Raw genomic sequence first — 22,366 nt, 5'->3', positions numbered from 1 at the left:
GAACCCGGTGATCGCAGCCAGGCGCACAGCCTCTGCTCCCGCTTGCGTGCCACGCCCCGTCCCTGCGTGTACCCCGGCGACCGCAGCCCGGCGTCCTGCCGCTGCTCCCGCGTGTGTGCCGCTTCCGGCGATCACAGCCAGGCGCCCAGCCTCTGTGCCCGAGAGTGAATCGCTACCCATTATCCTGGCAACTGCTACCGGCGACCAGCCTCAGTTGTTCTCCATATTTTCCCGCCTTTGCCATCCACACTACCGTGAGTCCGACTCCTCCATCTCCGTCGGCTCACCCTCTATCAAAATTTCCGATAGTCCCGCAGATATAAATTTTCTGTAAGCGATCCTGGACAGACTGAGTCATATCCCAGCCAGGAAACTACTTTACAGTTGATTTATTATATTTTTATAAAAAAAAAAAAAAGGAAAGCGATAATATACATGTTAAAATTTAACCTAACCTTAAATCTACTTAACATTACGTGCTATGCGTATGTGCTTATAGGTTCATAAAGAAAAGAAAAGGTATAAAAATCAGAAGGTTCCTAACTTTAAATGATTTTCAGATTTACTCCATCTATTATTCAAGGTTTGCAAGCAATAAGAAATACAAGAGATTACACGGCTATGCCGTACTTACGACAATTCCAACGAAGTCAGCAGGCCTGTTGACGGTGTTGTTGTTGTTGTTGCTGTTTTACAAAAGAAAAAAGCGAATATATACTCCTCGACTGCTGCACCATAAAACTATAACGGGGTCGAAGAGGTTTAAAAGTATGTGTTTTACGAGTTTAAGTAGCCAAAAAAAATATATGTATACGATACAAAAAATATTTCCAATCAGATATCCAGGCGGGCACGAACGATCGTGTTGATCGCCGTCGACGTAGCCTGTATGCGGCGTTCGTGTGAGCCGAAGGCGTTTGCGCTTGTGTGCACTGATGCGGCGTCCGTGTGAGCCGAAGGCGTTTGCGCTTGTGTGCGCGGATGCAATATGGCGACTTCGCGCGGCGACGTGCGTGCTTTCGCCCTCGTGCAGCGATGTGCGTGTGCGATCCCGCGTGTGCAGCTATGTGCGTGTATGCGATCACGCGTGTGCAGCGTTGTGCTTGTGATCCGCCTGCACGCAATACGTAGCAATGTGCGTGTATGGGTTCGCCATTGTACGGCGACGATGTGACGCGCCAGGCGTCTGGAGAAGTCCCTCCTCAAATTTGGCGTCTCCGGCGTTCTTGGAATTCCGCCTTTGTAAAACACTAGTTTTAATCACAAGGCCTTTAGCCGTTCACTTGCTTACCGTTGACAGAAGCAGTTTCCTTGAATTCCCCCGATTCCTAGAATTCGCAAAATTCCGGGAATTCCCAAATTCCGTTGAAATAAAGACGCTCCTGATGGCAGTCGAATGTTTCCCAGTTGGGTAAGGTTTATCGGGTCTCTCTTGTTGCAGTATATCACAAATAGTCAATATTCACTTTTAGTTTTAATTTTAATTACTGCGAGAGATATCCGTTTCGATCGGCGATCAGAAGAAAAGAGAGAGAGTGGACGTATACGAGCGTCCTGCAAAATGCCATAATGCCAAAAAAAGCTTAACGCGATCAATCGATTGGCGATTTTGTCATGTGGTATTGGTCATTACTAAATGCAATTTAGACTCGACCCTTGCTAGGTGGTATTATCATATGGTAAAGGTCATTACTGAATATTATTTTGACACGACCCTCACAGTCTGAAATTGTCTGATCCGTTTCTAATTCTCTCTTTTCTTTTCGATCCCGCGGAACATTGTTAATCGCTTGTGCTAAAATAAATTCGCTGCCTTTGCAGAAATCGAACTCTAAATTTTCGTGTTCTTATTTAAATAGCTAATAAAAAGCTTATTAGCTCATCACGTTGTTTGTGGAAAATGGATGTGGTTCAGAGATGGTGGGGGCCAGTTTGTTTATTAAGAGTAAAGATGACGTGTTTGCACTTTTGCTCGTTAACTTTTATGCGCCAATCTGCTAGCCATTTATTTAAAAGCCCGAGATGAGCTGAGTGATATTGCGTTGCTCTCATGGGGCCCTTAGATCGACTTAGAATGAAAGTATCATCAGCAAATATTGAAGTTATTGTAAGACTGGTTGTCGGAAGGTCTGCTGTGTAGATTATATATAGCGTTAGTCCAAGCACGCTTCCTTGAGTTACTCCAGATTCAATTGGATGGTAATCGGAGAGGAGATCTTTACATCGTACTGCGAAACTTCTATGTACAAGATATGACTCCAGTATTTTGTGGGTGTTTGGGGTAGCAAATTTTGAATTTTATAAACCAAGCCGTCCGACATCAGCGCCAGACTTGCATCAACATTACGCACCCACCTACTACCGCAGCAAGGCTAGGCGTGGGAACAGACGTGCGATACACTATGGACCACCGCAGGAGGCATCATTGGCACCCAACAACTAAGAAGAAACAACTGGATCTCTAGCTTAACGTGGGATACGATCAACAAAAGGAACTCACTGAAGTTACTGGCTGACCGCGACAGCAATAGACGCGACGAACACCGCGTACTATGCAAAGCAGCCAGAAATGATAAGAGAGCCCTACTGGATAGACTGGCAGATAATGCAGAACGCGCAGTAAATGAAAACAACATGCGATCTCTATACTAGACAATTAACCAAATCTCAGGAGGCTATAGATGAAAAACCCAGCCAGTCAAAGATGCCGACGGTATACTTCTCACTAGCGATGACGACCAAATCCACAGATGGCGCCAACACTCCATGGAAATCAGCAACTCCGACATGCCTGGCAGGAGCGATGACTACAGAAGCGTTGCGCCAGCAAATGGGAACCAGAGAATATCATCCGCCCCGCCCTCAGTGAGAGAAATCGGAGATGCAATAAAGAAGCTAAAGAACAACAAAGCTGCCGGGATGGACGGCATTCCAGCCGAAATCCTCCAAGTTGACACTCAACTAATGGCAGAAATTTTGCATCCGCACTTCTCGAGTGCATGGGAGAGCAAACACATTCCCGGCTCCTGGAAATGCGGAGTCCTAGTGAAAATACCCAAGAAAGGAGACCTTAGCGATTGCAACAACTGGAGAGGGGTCACACTACTGAACACCAGTTAAAAAGTCCTAGCCACAATTCTGAACGAACGCTTGACGGAAAAATTCGAGCCAACAATAAGAGATGAACAGGCAGGCTTCAGACCACACAGGAGCTGCGTAGACCAAGCGAACACCCTACGCATCATAACCGAACGAGCTTGGAATGGGGACTCCTGTTCATCGACTTCTGTACCTCCTGTTCATCGACTTCAAGAAAGCGTTCGATTCAATAAATAGAGCAACTACATATATGGGGAGCGCTAGTTAACATACCTCTAGTTAACATACCCCTCTCACTGGCCACATGATAACAGCGGACCCGGAGTTAACATGCCATAGTTAACATACCCCTGTCACTGGCCACAGAATAACAGCAGACCCGGCAACAACAAATCGCCAACATGCCAGAACTCAGACGAACACACACATTCTCATGTACTTCTAACTACCTTGTATTAAAGAATCACCTTTATTTTGTACTCCGAACAACACGGTCGTTTTTCTTACAAGCTTCTTTTCCAGCGTTTTCCAGGGCGAAATTCGCTAATGGGAGACACCCTTGTACTCCCTCGGTCACAGGACTGTGACTGGCGCAGCCGGACTACGAACAAGGGATTAACAATGCCCACTGCGCTTATCGTTCCAATTTCTTGAGGAGAGTGAACAGGTGACAGCGGTTGTGGCGAAAATTTTAATAGTGGAAATGGGAGTTCAGAAAGGAAGGCACAGCAAGCAGCGTGGCCACCAGTTAACATAAGGGGATGACACACAAAGATGTGCAAAAATCATATATCCACACACAAAGAGAACACGGAACAAACGAAATCAATTTTAAATTGCCACACAAGCGACCGTATATGTGTACATCAACCGCTGATAAGGCACCGGGATCGCTTGTGCGGAACAACTTACAATAATTATACTAACAAGTTGCTATGTGTGACGACCGCATATGTGTACTTCAATCGCTTGAAAACTAAAAAAAAAAAAAAAAGAAAAGCACACCAAATATGGTCAAGAAATCTAAATTAGACGTCTCGAACTGCCGTGTGTGGTGACCGTGTGTGCGGAACAACTTACAAGAATTATACTAACAAGTTGCTAAAATTAGACGTCTCAAACTGTCGTGTGTGGTGACCGTGTGTGTGTGTCGGAGAGCACTTGGCGTACCTATGTGAGAGAAGGATAAAATCATGACCATTTTTGGGCATTTCATCAGGATAGAGCTTTCACCACTATGGAAATGTCACACCGGCTTATAGCTGCATGTGTATAGACAGCCTGGCGTCGATGTCGTAGTGTGTGTTTTTTGGTTTTGTGAGGAAGTTTTTGTCGCAGAGACAACCTGGCGTCGGAAAGCACCTGGTGTGCGTAAGTAAGAAAGTATTAAAAGAATGCCCATTTATGGACATTTTTTAGAATAGTAATTTCTCATCATGGTTATTACCATATATGGCAAAGCTGCATTGCGTTTAGGCAGCCTGGCATCGCTGTCGCCGAGTGCGGTTTGCTATAAAAGGAGGAAAATAGTAGGAAGTTAAATCAGTCGAAAATTAAAGTGCCTTGTGAACAGAACCCGTCGGAAGCAGTAGAAGTAAAATCAGTGAAACATTAAATTGTCTTGTGACCAAACTTGTGAAAACAGTAAGAAGTTAAATAAGTGGAACATTGAATTGATTTGTTACCAAAACTCGCCGGAAAATCACCGACCCGCCAGTGAATATTTAAACCCCTAAATCGCCGACAAAACACCGGACGGTCCCGCACACAGTGGTTTACGAAGATAAAAGTAAGTTGAGTGATTAACGACCGTATATGTGTACAACAATCACTGTCAAGGCACCGGGATCGTTTCCATATATCAACTTACATAAACTCATAAAAATAATAAGTAAATAATAAACAAAAAATAATAAAAACAGTAATACTATAAAAAAGGAATTACTAAATTAAACCAGCTGAAAAAAAAATCAAGTAAAAGTGTATGTGCTTTTGTTACAGCTGCTTGTGAAACTTTTCCTGACGTTGGCTCATACACTGTTGAAATTTTTTTTTTTTTTTTTGCACACTACGAACAACAAAAATAAAACTACATCAACCAAAAAAGGAAAAAATAATAAAATCAATAAAATGAATAAAAAATTTTTAATTAGATATGTATAAAAGAAAAGAATAAGGAAAATTAAGAGAAAAGAAAGAAACGACAAAACAATCCACAAACAACTTAACGCATATTGTTGTCACTTGCTCACTAACCTCTAAAATACACTCTATATATATATTTATTAATATTTATTTAAATCAAAGACATTACAGTTGAACTCGACAACATCCATAAAAAACAAAAACCGGCAGAGGTGGAAGGCAACGCAGCACTACTACACAAACAACTAACACTAAACACAGGGAACCAAGGAAAAGAGGAAACTGCGTAGCAGATACACACACACAGGTTTTCTTTTATTTTAGAAAAAAAGACCTAAGTAAATGGAATCCCCGTAAAATAAATATAAACATATATATACGAGGAAGCCCCGTACATACATAGTTACATTTACTAACACCCAAACTTAGATACATAATACCTATTCCTATACTACAAAAATACACATACATATTATTAATATAGACATATATATATAATTACAACTTAAGAAATTATTTCTATATACATACCATTACCATACCCTTATATATAAGTTTTCGCGATTATTTGCAAACATAAATATACATAGATTCCTTTTCAATGCACGTAAATGTTAAAAAAAGAAGCCACCACTAGTAACACAGTTAGGGGCAGACTAGGGCTAAGGAGCGGGTCTAGACTGTCTGAGATAAGAGAAGCGGTAATAAGAAAAGAGAAAGACCAATTGGATCAATCCCAAAGTAGTAGCCCCTCTAACGCTATGGATTCCGGTAACGCATCAGGGCCACTAAATCCCACCGTTAACAATTCCGGAACTTCTACAAACACAAGCCTGAATCTACAACAAATACTAGCCCTCGTACATCAGCTACCCACCTACGAAGGACCACCTGACAATCTTGATAGATATAAATAGAGTAGAGCAGCTACTTTCGTTAGCTGGATCAGTGGGGCAAGCAGCATGCGGACAGTACTTACTTGGAACTATCCGCGAAAAAATTAAAGGTAGGGCGAATGAAGCGCTGAGTGTTTGTGATGTACTCCTCAGTTGGGATGACATCAAAACAAACCTTAAGCGACTATACTCTAGCAAGAAAACTCAAGAAATGCTTGTTAGAGAGCTACGCAATCTTCCGGACGGACTCAGTATGGGAAAACTATATTTTACAGCTACGAAAATAAGAAGCGAATTAATGTCACTGGCCAGAGAAGCAGACCCAAGTGGACACTCCCTCACAGCCAAACGTGACCAATATGTCAGATTCTGCCTGAATGCATTTTTAGTTGGATTAAAGGACCCACTTAGGTCAGCCATCAGGAACCAAAGGCCAGAGACAATCGAGAAAGCGTACGAGTACGGGCAGATTAAAAAAAAAATTCTCTAAAAACTTGAATAAAAACCAAGAAAACCGACTCCGCAACAGCTCGATGTACAGGAATCACCCATACACGAAAGGACAACCAAACAATAGTGACTACAATAGCCGCTATATACCACGACAAAAGAACAATAGTCATGTACAACGACATGATAACAACAACAATTACAACAATAGTCGCTTTACACAGCTACAACCAAATTTCATCAAAGATAATAGTGGTAATTTTCCACTGCGCCAACAGAACTTTAACAACCATAATAATGAAAGACGCTTCACACCTCAACAGAATTTCAAAAATGATAGTAATGGTCGACACGATAGACAAACTTTGGGCAGGAACCCCTTCCACAACAACAACAAACCAGATCAGGCCCTAAACCACCAAGACAGGAACAACCATAATCCAAGAGCTTCCCTATGTAACATCAATGATGATGCAAATTTTTTACTAGAAGCCTCGGGAAGCCAGTCGGTTACATAAGCAAGAAGACACACGGATCTTCCTTGCCATTTGTTTTCCTATCACCAAACTCAATTTTGTTAAACCTTCTCAAATTCCTAATAGACACTGGATCTACCTACTCATTCATAAATCCAGAACTTATTAAGGGAGACTACATCAAAAAACTAACCTCTGATATCAATATCCACACTGTCCTCAATACATTCAAAATTCAAGAATATACAGATAGAATAAATTTCAAACAATTCGAAAAAATGTCTAATTTACTTACTATTCAATTTCCACCCACACTTCAATGGCCTCCTACGCATGGATTTCCTATCCGGCCTAAATGCAAAAATAAACTTTGCCGACTTCATACTAGAAACACCAGAAACCGCCAACCCAATTCTCACAAGAGCAAACCCTGTAGACACACTACACACTCTACCAGAAAATACTAAAATGCGATTACCGGTAAACTTCATGCAGGGAGACTTTATATACGAAACCACGATTTTGGATAATCAAATATCCATAACAGGCGGCTTATACACCGTAATCGCCGGATCCGCCTATTTTGAAGTTTGCAATAACTCAAATCAAACCCAAACAATTTACCTCGAAGAACCGTTACAAGCAGAAGAATTTTCCCCAAGAACCCACCAATACTTAAACTGCATGTCCGCGGCAACAGTAGTAAACAGTATGCCCAAACGATCAGCAATTAAACATTCAGACAGAACACCTCAACAATGAGGAAAAACAACAAATACTCAAACTATGCAAATCATACAAAAAACTCTTCCATGACGAAAACAATCAACTAACGTTCTCTAACGCCGTCAAACACTCTATACCACCAACAGATAACACAACACTAGACTTAGCAAGTGGCTTTTACCAAATTCAAATGAACCCACGCGACGCAAGCAAGACAGCATTCACCGTTGAAAATGGTTATTATGAGTTCACGAGAATGCCTTTCGGTCTAAAGAATGCTCCTGCCACATTCCAACGCGTTATGGACAACGTCTTAGGTGACTTAGTCGGTAACGTCTGTCTCGTCTATCTCGACGACATAATAGTATTCTCACCGTCACTCCAAAAACATATAGCAGATATTAAATCTGTTTTCACAAAACTCCAAAACGCAAATTTAAAAATCCAACCGGGCAAGTGTAATTTTTTAAGGAAGGAAATCGACTTCCTCGGACACATTGTCACCCAAGAAGGAGTCAAACCAAACCCACTTAAGATTCAAGCCATCAAGGACATTCCCTGCCCAAAGACATCTAGGGAAATTAAATCATTTTTAGGACTATTAGCGTATTACAGAAAATTCATAAAGGACTTCGCGAAAATAACGTAACCCATAATGAGACAGTTAAAAGGAAAAAAATCTATAATAATAGACGATGAATTTAAACAAGCATTCGAAACGTCGAAAGACTTTCTTTGTAATGACCCCATACTCATTTACCCTGACTTTAACAAACCGTTCACGTTGACCACAGACGCAAGCAATTATGGGATTGGCTCTGTGCTGTCACAAGGCCCAGACACTAATGACAGACCCATATCTTTCGCTAGCAGGCCATTATCGGACACGGAAATCCGCTATTCTACGATAGATGGTCTGTGGGTCATTTTAGACCATACTTCTTCGGGCGTAGATTCAAAATAGTCAAGGACTATAAGCCATTAATATGACTAGAAAATCTGAAAGGCCAGAATCCAAAACTACTCCGATGGAAAACTATCCTGGCAGCTTACGACTATGAAGTCGTTTACAAAAAAGGGTCGCAAAACGTAGTCGCCGATGCACTCAGCAGAATCGAGCCAAATTTAAACATAAACGAAGACCCACAAATTATACCGATCGTTTCACAACCAATAAATCATTTCAATAATCAAATAATATTCCGTAACGGTTCAACAACTTCAAGACAAGTAGAAACACTATTTGTACATAAAACAAGACACATAACACTGTGCGACAAAATTTAACGAAATGTTTGTTTAAGTTACTTTTTTGATTGTTTTCGGTTAAGATGCATAAATTATGCACAAAAATATCTATGCCACCTTCTAAGTGATAGGATTTCTTTTTTTTATGATAAATTTTATGAAATTATTATTATGAAAATAATTAACACAAAATATTATTTTTTTTTTACTTCCAATAAACTATTATTTTTTTTAAAGTGAATTTTTTTCCAGATTTTTTTTGGCTTTTTCAGAGGTATCCTCGCGTAACAAGTTCCATACGTAGTCGCCCAGAGTATAGAGCTGGGAGAAAAAAGTTTTAAAGCATTGTTATAAAAGCCTAACGGTATATTTGCTTAATACATTTTAATTAATAGATATTGAACTTGCATAAAACGCTTATATCGGTGAAAAAATATTTTCCCAATATGTGATTATAAGGCTGTGAAATATGCAAAATAACGCGTTTTTGGGACATTTGAGTGTGCGTAGAAGCTGATTGGCTATTGATATTAACAAATCCAAAAACTTATATTCTTATTTTGACTAGTAGAAGGGAAAATAAGAAAAAATCAACTTAAACATTTTTTTGTCGCACAGTGTAATCACAGAACCCGTTCGTACTTTCGACTCCGTTAAAAACACCCTTCAAAAAATGCCGAATAAAACATTTGCAATATTTGCACCAGACGATATTTTCAAAATAATAGAAGAGTCCTATTATAACTATTTTTTCGAAAATGACTTGTACAAAATTTCCCGCTGCAAAATATGGCTAACCGATATCACTAATCCCCACGACCAGGAAAACAAAATTCGTGCATACCACTTTAATACCAATCATAGGGGGATAGATGAAACATATAACCATTTAAAAAGAGACATTTATTTTCCGCAATTAAAAGACATTATCACAAAAATTATAAAAAATTGCGATACCTGCTTAACCTTCAAGTACGATAGACACCCCCATAGACCATTAATGCAAGCCCCAACCGACCCAGAGGGACCGTTGGCGGTCGTGCATATAGACATACCTATATTTCATTAACAATACTTGTAACCTCACCATTATAGACAAATTCTCCAAGCTAGCGCAAGCCCCCTTAGCAATAGGAATTCAGTAAAAATCGCCGATGCCCTGTTACAATTCATAAGTCATTACGGCACACCAAAGAAAATAATTTTCGACCAGGGAGCGGAATTTTCGGGGAGTCTATTCAACGACCTCTTATCCCAATTTCAAATAACAGCTCATACAACTTCATTTCAACAATCAACGGGCAACGCTTCTGTCGAAAGACTGCATTCTACCTTAACCGAACTATACAGGATAATCATGAGTAAAAGAAAGGAAGCACGACTTGAATGCGGTCATGACCAAATACTCACAGAAGCAGTTGCAACTTCCCTGCAGTTCCAAAAGTGGCTTTTCGTCGATGAAGTGGACGACGACCCACCGATGACAGGGGAACCAGCCACTGGTGGCTATCCGATGACATTTCATATAGACATTTTTATGGGATCGCCGGTTTTCGTATGCATGACGCTCTGGATGACAATTTTGTCCGTTTCATCGAACGAGTCATCGGTGGCTTATACGAATTTTGTATGAAGAAAATTCGTATAAGCCATTGATGATTTCGTTGGTGACGTGGGGGAGACAATTTCATCGATGGCTTTTGGGAGGATACCCTTAGTGAAATCATTAATGTCAATGTCTAAAAATGTCATCCCCAAATTTATATGAAAAACAATATATTTATATTTATTTCTTTTTTAATTTTATTAAAATATCTTATTTTATAACATAAGAGATAAGTTGATAAATAATATGAAATTCGAAAGTTTTTGTTTACCATTTATATGTGGTTACAAATTAAAATGGCTTCTGACGAATATTCGCAGGGCAGCGTCTGTTTTGCGTCCGTCTCCCTTGAAATGGTATAAAAAATATTTTTATTATTACATATTATATATGACTTTTTTGATTTAAAAGCAAACTTACCTTTCAAACGAATATATCGGACATATGGCTGAATCTTGAAAATATTTAAATAGGTTTTTAGTTAAAAAACATACCTACTATTTTTATAATCTTATCGACACTTACATGATTTTTAAACACTCTCCGCTGCCCGTTGCACAAATTAAGTAATTTCACAACCAATCGTCAACGCACTACGTAAAAGAATGACGCAGGTCAACTTCAATTTTCACCCTTTGCTTCGTTTTTTTTCGTTTTAGGGTATACCTTTTTTTTTGGGTTATAGCCGACCATAAATAACACGCGAGTTACATATATTACACTGTGCGACAAAAAAATGTTTAAGTTGATTTTTTCTTATTTTTTCACTTCTACTAATCAAAATAAGAATATAAGTTTGTGATTTTGTTAATATCAATAGCCAATCAGCTTATACGCACACTCAAATGTCCCAAAAACGCGCGTTTTTGCCTATTTCACAGCCTTATAATCACATATTGGGAAAATATTTTTTCACCGTTATAAGCGTTCATGCAAGTTCAATATCTATTAATTAAAATGTATTAAGCAAATATACCTTTAGACTTTTATAACAATGCTTTAAAACTTTTTTTCTCCCAGCTCTATACTCTGGGCGACTACGTATGGAACTTGTTACGCGAGGATACCTCTGAAAAAGCTAAAAAAATCTGGAAAAAAATTCACTTTAAAAAAGTCATAGTTTATTGGAAGTAAAAAAAAAAAATAATATTTTGTGTTAATTATTTTCATAATAATAATTTCATAAAATTAAGCATGAAAAAAGAAATCTTATCACTTAAAAGGTGGCATAAATATTTTTGTGCATAATTTATGCACCTTAACCGAAAACAATCAAAAAAGTAACTTTAACAAAGATTTTGTTAAATTTTTGTCGCACAGTGTTATTTCCATATTTGTAATGAATGTTATGTCATGGTTACCTTGGTTCAATAATTTACATAATAATGTATATATAAACTATATATAGTTTAACCAAGGTAACCATGACATAACATTAATTACAAATATGGAAATAACACTGTGCGACAAAATTTAACAAAATCTTTGTTTAAGTTACTTTTTTGATTTTTTTATATATATATATATGTATATTATACCTAATATATGAAGAACTTTAGCATCAAAAGAGTATACATACATAAGTCGAGCGCCCCTTAGCCATATTTCCCATCGAAACCCAAATTTTTGTTTCTAACGGAGAATGACAACATTGCAATAAAAAAAAACGAAGACAAATTTGGAGTCGGGCCGCCGTCGGATGCAAGCAACGATTCGTATTATAAGAGTGAGAAAGAGAGGGAAATTTAGGAATATCCCTTTTCCTTTCCTACACACATGATTGCTTAAATGACACGAGTCACCAGGTGACAGCCAGAACTGCAGGGTTTTTACCAATACAATGGTGTTGGTAATAAGCTAAACCCAGAAGCTTGTCTTCCAAAAAAAATTACTTATTATTCTATTGAATATATCGTAATACATAAAGGGGTTAATAAAAAAAAAAAAAAAAGTAGCATAAACGACACACTACAAAAGATTTGGGATTTAGAAGAGATTCCTTTAAGAAATTTTCAAGCACGATACACAGAGGAACAGCAAATGTGTGAGAAATTTTTTATTGAAAATGTCCAAATTTTGTCAGATGGAAGATTTGAAGTTAAACTTCCATTTAAAAAATAACCTAGTTCTTTAGGATTCTCATTTGAAGTTGCCAAACGTAGGTTCCTACCGTAGACTCGAATTTAAAGAAAATGTATATTGATTTTATGGAGGAATATCTCGCTTTGGGGCATATGTCACCAATTGATTATGGGATCCCGACTCCTCCACACTATTTCATTCCGCATCAGTGTGTAGTGCGCCCTCAAAGTACAACTACTAAGCTTAGAGTTGTCTTTGATGCTTCAAGTCGTACAACTACACAAGTTGCGTTAAATGACATCTTGATGGTAGGCCCAACCATTCAAGAGGAGCTGTTTTCCACTTTGTTGCGATTTCGCTTCCATAAATACGCATTAACTGCGGACATTACTAAGATGTATCGCCAAATAAGCATACATGAAGATGACCGGATTTACCAGCTCATAGTGTGGAGAAGAAGTCCTTCTGAGCCATTGCAAATGTAATCCTGCATGGGGCCGGGATGAAGCTCGCCAAATGGTATTCCAATTGTGCGGAGCTATGTACTTCCGAAAGCACAGACAAGTCGTTGGCAGTAGCCGAATCGGATGCAACAAAAACTTTACGAATAAGAGGGTTTCCCAAAAAAGATGAATTTCATTTCTAGTTAGAGAATTCATTTAAAGATATTCGTGCTACAAAACGCAATATTTTGTCTGTGTCAGCTCGGTTAATTGATCCCCTTGGTCTTCTATGTCCCTTAGTGACAAAAGTAAAAATTCTACTGCAGGAGCTATGGATGGAAAAGTTAGATTGGGATGAGTCGGTACCACTGAGGTTACATACAAGCTGGGAGGAATTTAAAGCTAATTTGTTGCACCTCCATCAGCTAAGGATTCCCAGATATTTAAAAACTGCACTATCTCAACCAATTCAACTGCACGTATTCGCCGATGCCTCAATTTAAGCTTATGGTGCTTGTGTATATGTTCGTACATGATTAGTCGGGGGGGGGGGGGCGGTGTCTTCCTTCGGGATATGTAGCACTCGAAAATAAGTTTTTGTTCGCGCTACCGAAATTTGACTTGCGTCGCGAAAGAAAAAGAACTTGGTTGGATTCGGAAATATGCACGTATGCAGTTTATTGAGGTAGGTTAGTTTTTACACTAGTTGGATGTAACTCCAGGAGAGGGCGGCAGAGCGGTGTGGAGACAATTAGCAGACCAAGAGAGCGAGATGAGAGATCATCTGGAGAGAACTGCTCTCTGGTCTGTTAATTGTTACACTGCCATAAAGAAGTGTCCCGTCTTGGCGCGGACAGTACAAGCACAGCTGATGGAATTAAAGCCGTGTTGTTAACGGCAAAATCCAAGGTAGCCCCTTTAAAAACAAGGTCACTTCCCCGTGTTGAACTTTGTGCGGCTCATGTTGCAGCTGATTTGTTGAGTAAAATCAGGCCTATAGTATCAAGCCCAATTGAAAAAGTAACTTTCTGGTCGGATTCGGAAATAGTCCTTCATTGGGTGAAGACTCATCCGTCGATTTTATCAGTTTTCGTAGGAAACCGAATAGCTAAGATTCAGGATTGGAGCAAAGACTCAATTTGGCGTCATGTTCTGACAAAGCAAAATCCGGTAGACATTGTATCGAGAGGAGCATCAGTCGAGGAACTCAAGGAACTTATGTGGTTCAACGGTCCAACATTTTAAACTGAACCAGAAGATAAATGGCCTATTAATAGTCATTTTGAACTATCGCAAGGTATGCAAGAGTTGGAAATTAGAAAATCAGCTTTTGTCTGTGCAGAACCACGCATGCAAAGTGATTAGAACACATAGAAAAACATTCGTCGTAGATTAAGACAGTAAGGGTCATCATATACTGCTCACAGCAGCTGAGCTGAAAATGGCATTTGACAAAATCATTCAGGTTGTGCAGGACTTCGAGTATGCAGAAGTCATTGATAAAATTCGCAAGAAGTCATTACTCGTCAAATTTGCAGAAGTTGTGCCCGTTTTTGCAAGAAGTCAAGCTAGAAAAGTTGACGTTTAGCTTGGTGAGAGTCGGCGGGCGAATGTTGCAAGCCGATATTCCATTTGACGCGAAATTTCCGTGCTTACTCAGCAAACAGTCGCAGTTCTTAAATAATTACGTTGAACATTTGCACATAAGGAATTTCCATGTCGGCGCGCAAGCCTTAGGCAGTCTTCCCAATGAGCGGATATGGGTGGTTAATGCTCGGGAGATATGCAAAAAAGTTGTTCGCCAATGTTTGCACTGCTTTCGATACAAACCAAAACTGCTTTCACAAATAATGGGGCAGTTGCCTGCTGATAGACTAAGATCAGCTCGTCCCTTTACGGTGTGTGGAGTAGATTTTTGTGGGCCAATTATGACCACTTTAAAGATCCGAGGGAAGCAACCGTATAAGTCATATGTCGCAGTATTTGTGTGTTTTGCGTCCAAAGCTGTTCATCTTGAACTTGTTAGATACTGATACCTTTTTATCATGTTTCCAAAGGTTTGTCAGGCGGCGAGGACTTCCGAAGACGGTGCACTGCGACAATGGCACGAATTTCGTGGGCGCGAGCAATCGCATCAAGGAGTTCGGCGAGAGGCTGAAAGCAGAGTTGACGCTTCCGAAGAAGGAGTCTCCTTTGTATTCATACCGCCCAGGGCTCCTCACTTCGGAGGCCTATGGGAGGGCGCTTTGAAGTCTGCGAAAGGCCTACTCCTACGAACGGCAGGGCGCGCTTTGCTCACCGCGGACGAGTTGGCGACGTTCCTCGTAGGCGTGGAGGTAACCCTCAATTCAAGGCCAATAGGCCCACTCAGCCAGGACCGTGCGGAAGTGCTGGTTCGCTCGAAATGGACCAAGGAGTACCCGGAAGTCAGGGTGGGCCAATGGGTGCTCGTGGCCGAGGACAACTGCCCGCCGGAGAGGTGGCTGGTGGGTCGGATAACCTCCGTACACCCAGGGGTGGACGGAAAGGTCAGGGTCGTCGACCTGAAAACCACCAACGGCGATATTAAAAGGGCCATCCACAAATTGGCACCCCTGCCCATTGAATGAAGTAGAGGAGGTGCTCAACGCGGGCGGTGTTGGCTGATTTCAGCCCTTTACTTTTAATTAGAAATAAGAAAATCAAATCAGAAGAAATTAAATTGAAACGAAATGTAATGAAGCAAATAGAAAATAAGTATATGGCAGATGAGATGGCAGATTTTGTCTTGCCTATGCCTACTAAATTGATGTCTTTGCGAGATTTGGGTAGTTTCAAAATATTGGCCAGGTTTTCGGTAATAAAATTGACCTGGGACCCAGAGTCTAAGAGCGCTCTGGCCATATGGTAAGATCCCAGCTGATCTTTTATTTTTACAACTGCCGTAGCTAATACGACTTGGTCAGAATCACTAGCAGCGAGATTGGCGGATGACAATTGACTAGATGTCGAAGTTTGTGCTGGAGGAGTTTGTCTAGTGGATACCGTTTGAGATTCTGTTGCATACCTATGCAGTAAAGTATGATGCGGCTTTGAACAGACTCTGCAAGTGCTCGACTTGCAGGAGTAACTGTGTGGCCCTTTCGTAGGCAATTTATACACAGGAGAAAGGATTTTACAAACTTAAAACGATTATTGCATGGGATAGCAGCAAAAGAGGAACAAGATTGAAGGAAGTGATCATCCGATTTGCAAAACGAGCATTTTGGATTATGCTGTTCATTTGGCTTAGCCACTGTTAGCGACGTTTTTCCTTCCTTTTTTTCCACCATTGCGCTCATATTTTTGAGCTCGAGAAGCTCCCCCGCCTGAAGAATTTTCTTCAGCAGAGAGGTGCTGGTACCTTTTATTAAGGGCCTTTTCGCAATCATCCCAAAGTGGCAGTTTTGTATAATCTAAATTCTCCTCCCATTTTGACCTAGTTGTAGAATCCACCTTGGAGATCTGTTTGGCATTTCCTAAAGACAACAACGACTCATACACCGCTCTTACTGTGTCTATCAACGAACGCAGTGAAGACGCAGATGCTCCATGCATTTTCGGAAGGTCGAATAACTTTAAAATACTCTCAAACACAATCAAGCAACTATTATCAGAAACGTTTTTTTAAGGCAGCTAATGCTTTTGGGTAATTAGCATTGGTTACTTGATACGATTTCACCGTGCCCAAACCCTCTTTCTCTAAGCAAGACAACAAATAGTTAAATTTTTGAACATTCGAAAGAGAAAGGTCATTTTCAACGAGGTTTTCGAACAGTCCTATAAAATTCTTGTATTCCGAATACTCCCCACCAAACCTTGGCAGTTTCATATGGGGCAGTTTTTTGCTCTGAGCAGAAGTTGAGCCTATCATGGTTGAATTTGCAGGATTGTCTTTAAGGGCGTGATGACTAGTGCCTTTGCTTTTAAGCAGAGCCTTTGTAGTTGCACATAGGTTTTCTAGATCAGCTCGAGAAACAAGCTCGGTATTAATGTCATCCAAATCTTGTTGATTATTAAAGGCTTTTTATACATATCTATCAAGTATTTCTAAGCGGCAATAAATTTCAATTGGGTCAACGTACCCTGAGTAATTTTTAACTGTAGTTTTAATACGCTCAATATCAGCAACAACATTTTTATACTGTTCTAACAATGTATCAAGGCGACCTAAAGTTGTTTCACCTAGCGATTTGTTTTGACCTTTTCCTTTTTTACCCATCATAATTGTTCAACTCTGCTCCAATAGCAGCCAACAATTATACAAACGAAATAAAATGTAAAAAAAAAACAAACAAAAAAGGAATTGATGCAACAAGTATAGTCAAATGCCAGTAAGCGATGCACACGCCTTATGCCAATTTATGTAAGTGTGTGTGACGAGATGTTAAAATTTAAACACAAGTGGCCGAATACCACTAAGCAGTACACGGACTATATATGTATGTGTGTATGGCGATATGTTAAAATTTAAACTAAAGTGGCCGAATACCACTAAGTAATACGCGCACTATATATGAATGTATGTGTGTCGAGATGTTTAAATTTAAACACAAGTGGCTGAATACCACTAAGCAATTCGCGCACTACATATATACATATATGTATGTGTGTATATGACATGAGCATTCAAATTCACTGCCCAAGCAGCGATAGAAGTAACACAAAATCAAACGCAAATCAAACCAAAGTTCACTGCCCAAGCAGCAATAAACGGGAACAATGCAAAGACAATCGAAGTCAATGCACCAACAAACGAAAGTTCGCTGCCGACGCAGCGCAAGTGACGAAAGAGAGAACTGAAGAAAATTGTACAGAAAATTTGTCAACTGTACCGATAACGATGCGCACTTTTCTATTAGCAAAAAATCCAACGTCACCTCTTTTTTCTTTTTGCTGGTTTCCACGGAATTAAGGCACAAGAAAACACCAAAAATTTGCGCGCTCAAGAGCGGCTTGTGCAAGTCAATTAGGGTGGTCCAAATAAGTTACCACACAAAATTATAATTAAATATTTTAATATTTGTATATTTCCAAATTTATATTTGTAATAAACTACAAAAAAAAAAAAAAAATTTTGAGTTTCGAATAATATAAGTTTTTTACACCGAGTGATACGTGAACTACGGTCCACTCTATGCTTTAGAGCATGTACATATGTGTGTATGCGCGTAGGCTTGAACAACTTTTTATTTTTGCTGCACAATATTTTATACCAAATTTATTTATTAACTAATCTCACACTAAATGCCTCGTAGTTCACTTTCACTCGTTACCTGTGCACTCCTAGCCATTGTAAAATCCATATCTAAATTTTCCAAAACGTCAACTTCCACAAAAAGTTCCAAATCAAAGTCCAATTAGAGTGCCGAAGTCTAACCAAGGTCCCAACGAAAACGCCTCGCAAAATTGTCCACCCGGGGGCGCCAAAAAATGTAGATCCAAAAAAGGGTTCTGCTACTAACGTGGCCCTGTGCCACAAGCAACTTCAGAGCAAAATATCAATAAAATTATTGAAGGCCAACTTGCGTAGGCGGACGGGATAGACAAGTAATAAATTTGCGTGTGCTCAGTTTCAGTTCTTTTCTCAAGTGATCGTTATAATTTCCAATATTTGTTCTTAAGCTAAGCGCTGGCATAATTGCGCATGTATATGTAAGCATGCAAATTTCATAGATAACAAATATAAATTTTGATATGCAAGAGAGATTCAAGTGAGAGCGACTATTAAAGAGCGCAATGTTAGCTTAAGAGTAGTAATTCAATCAGGCCCGTTTCCAGAAATTTGTTTCGGGGGGGGGCTCAAGGACAAAAATCAATAAAAAATGTGGACTTATTCGAATAAATTCAATAAATTAAATTAAATTTGGCTTTGTTTCAGTCTACTGATCTATACGTTCCTGTTAGGTCAGGTTTCTTCTACTGAAGACTTTTTAATAAAAAATCTTAAATAGAAAACATTTTTGAATTCAAAGATTAATACGTGCCTGACTTCAATGCAGGTAATCCAATGCAAGCTTAATATAGGAGTATTTGAGTTAATTATAATTACATATATAAGTTAAAAATAGTTAACCCACTATTGCATTCTCTGACTCCGTATACTGAAGCAAAGCAAATCGCTTGGTTTTTTGTAGGTGCTACTCATACAAAAAGAGTATCAGCGCTACGACTCCAACGTTCAATGGCTCGCGAGCTGGTTGATACTGATAAGCTCCAGCGATATTCTGGATAGAGTTTAAGAAAGATGATAGAAAAACTTAAAAAAAAACCCGCGGTTTAGGGTACAGTAAGCTAGTTTTAGTCAGTCTCAAGTAAGCGGTCGATTGTGACACATCAATAAAAATAAGAGCTGATCAATATCGTGTCTCTTCATTAATCCACGTGGTGAAAGTCTCTACCGTGGGACTTCCAAACTCTACTGGCTAAGACTCCATCGAGCTCCTAGCAGTAGCACGCAACATAGCTGCAGGCCTTCGCCATCGCCAGCATCAAAGGTTGCAACCGAAATCCGGTGCACTGCAATCTTGGAAGCCACGTCCACCACGGAGAGGATTTATTCAGAATTAATTGGCGCCCAGCAAAGTCTACGACCCCGACCAGTAGCTGAACCAAAATCGCAGCCACGAGACGGATTAAACACAGGCAGTTTATTAAATCATTGTCATACCGGGGTGGACCGCTCTGGAAGCGGAGACGAACATTTGCGCTGAGAAGAAAAATAAAAGCACACGGGCGGTTAAGTTTAAAGTGAATTAAAAAAAGAGCATGTAAGTGGAAATTTTTTCAATATCGCCAAAGTTCAACTAAAATTTAAAAAGTGAAATAAAAACGGCAAAAAACTAAGTGGGAAACATACAATTATAAAAAATAAAACAAAAATTTGCGCTCTAAATTAGCAAGGGATTAGAAGATTGATAATTTAAAATTTGACTCCAATTTCTTGTGTGTTATCCTATTTTTCTTTGTGCTACATTCGTGCAGTGGTACGTTATTAGAAGAAGGTACATTATAAGATCATAGATAAGCTCAAATACAGTCGGTTCTTTTGTGTTTTCTTTTTGACTGGTATCTGTACTGATACTCTAAGTGAAATTTAATGAGGGTCTAGATGCTGTGAAATCACTGCCAGATTTTCTTGGGTCAGAGGAAGAGTATGTATCGTGGCGGCATGCAGCACCAGCTGCGTATGAAACATTCAGACCCTATGGCGGCAGTTCAAGGCATCACCAAGCCGTTTTAATAATTCGTAATCGTATTAAAGGCGCTAAGAAAAGTGCGTTAGCCTCCTTTAATACAGTTCTTAATTTTCATGCTATCATAAGCCGCCTAGACTTCACGTATTCAGACAAGCGTCCCTTGCACCTTCTGGAAAGAGAATTGTCCACCCTAAGACAAGGCCCAATGTCTATAGTGCAGTTTTATGAGGAGGTTGAAAAGAAGCCTACGCTTATTATTAATAAAACGACTATGACGCATGAGCCGTATCAGGCTAGCCTTATGAACGACACACATAGGGCAAATGCTTTGCGGGTATTCATTTCTGGCCTTAAGAAGAACCTTACAAACATATTATTTGCGACTCAACCTAAAGATCTGCCATAGGCACTTGCACTGGCGCAAGAGCTTGAATCCAATCATGATCGGTATGCATTTGCGTCGCAATATGCTAAGTCAATTGAGGATAGAGGTCATAGACAGACACAACAACAAGGGCGTAGTGGCCAGAGATGGCCTGAAGGGGCTTTTGACCAACAAGCTAGGCATAGTGGGAAAGTTCCATTTTTTGTGAGAGAGCCAGCTCCTCGCCAAGTCAGCGCAGCTGCACTGGTCCCAGAAGAGGAAATGGATGTGGATCCGTCGTCTTCAAAATTTAGGCAGTCTACCAACTTCCAGCGGCAACAAAGCCAACGAACACTTGCTCAAGGCCCACCTTTTCCTCAATCGTCCGGAAGTAGTCGTCAGCAGGGAACTTATAACAGGTTTGCAAGTTCGCAGAGGGTATCGGATCAAAGGCGCCAGAGAATAAATCATCTGTCTCAAGGAGACCAGGCGCAACCTCAGTCGGACCGGCAGTATGATGAGGCGGCCGAGGATGCTGTGGACGATATAGAAGCTGGCCAGGAAACTGATTATGAGGATGACGATGTTCATTTTTTAGCATAGCGTCCCTGCTTCCGTTCGTACAAAGAACAATAGCAGGGAAACTTAGAAAATTTTTTATAGATACAGGGGCAGCAAAAAGCTACATCAAAGACAGTAAATGCCAACTCCAGTCCCTGTGCAGTCTTCTTTTAATGTTCAATCTATTCATGGCTATAATAAGATAAAAAAGAAGTGCTACTTGAATATCTTTGGTGTGTGTAGCGCATTTTTTCTTCTACCCGGACTTACAATATTTGATGGTATAATAGGACTCGACCTGGAAAGAAAGACTATAATTGTCAATGGGTGTGCTGAGGCACTAAAGTTTCACAGTTGCGCGCAGGTCAATTTCACGGATATCAGTGACATAGTTGTTCCACCTGAAGTGCAGACGGAGTTTTGGAAACTGATGTCTTCCAATTTGAATGCTTTTGCTGACTCGAATAAACTGCTGCCCTTTAACACAAAGGTTGTGGCGTATATCCGAACAGAAAATAATGAGCCAGTTTATTCAAAAATGTATCCATTTCCCATGGGAGCTGCAGATTTCGTACACAAGGAGATCAAAGATCTGCTCAGAAACGGTATTATCCGACCATCAAGTTACCCCTATAATAACCCTATATGGGTTGTGGGAAAGAAGGGTACCGATCGTTCAGGGCTGCCTAATAAAAGACTTGTGGTTGATTTTAGAAAATTAAATTCGAAGACTATTGCCAACAAATATCCAATGCCCAGTATTCCAATGATACTTTCAAACTTGGCAAGCTATTTCACAACCCTTGATCTTAAGTCTGGGTATCACCAGATTAATCTCGCGGAGTGTGATCGAGAGAAGACATCTTTTTCGATAAATAGTGGAAAGTACGAGTTCTGCCGATTGCCTTTTGGTCTAAAAAACGCTTCCAGCATTTTCCAAAGAGCAATCGACGATGTCCTTCGAGATAAAATTGGCCATTGCTGCTACGTCTACGTAGATGACGTGATCGTTTTTTCGAAAACAATGGAGGAGCATGTTTCTCATGTTGGCGA

At 39.9% G+C, this 22,366-nt stretch overlaps 1 protein-coding gene and 1 long non-coding RNA gene across 4 annotated transcripts in view; one reads left to right on the top strand and one right to left on the bottom strand.

Moving 5' to 3' along the window:
• The window catches only part of LOC108101339 (lachesin), a 427,086-nt gene that overhangs the window by 151,744 nt on the left and 252,976 nt on the right, over positions 1 to 22,366 (top strand). The gene's annotated exons all lie outside the window — the stretch shown is intronic.
• On the bottom strand, positions 10,932 to 11,216 carry LOC108102222. The gene is made up of 3 exons (XR_001772153.2): positions 11,172 to 11,216; positions 11,067 to 11,100; positions 10,932 to 10,993 (listed from the first exon to the last, which is right to left on the bottom strand). It is a non-coding gene; the product is annotated as an uncharacterized LOC108102222 (long non-coding RNA).

Source organism: Drosophila ficusphila, unplaced genomic scaffold (assembly GCF_018152265.1).
Source record: "Drosophila ficusphila isolate 14025-0441.05 unplaced genomic scaffold, ASM1815226v1 contig_348, whole genome shotgun sequence".
Lineage (NCBI taxonomy): Eukaryota > Metazoa > Arthropoda > Insecta > Diptera > Drosophilidae > Drosophila > Drosophila ficusphila.
Note: the sequence above shows the minus strand (reverse complement) of the source record. Positions and strands in the feature narration are given on the sequence as shown.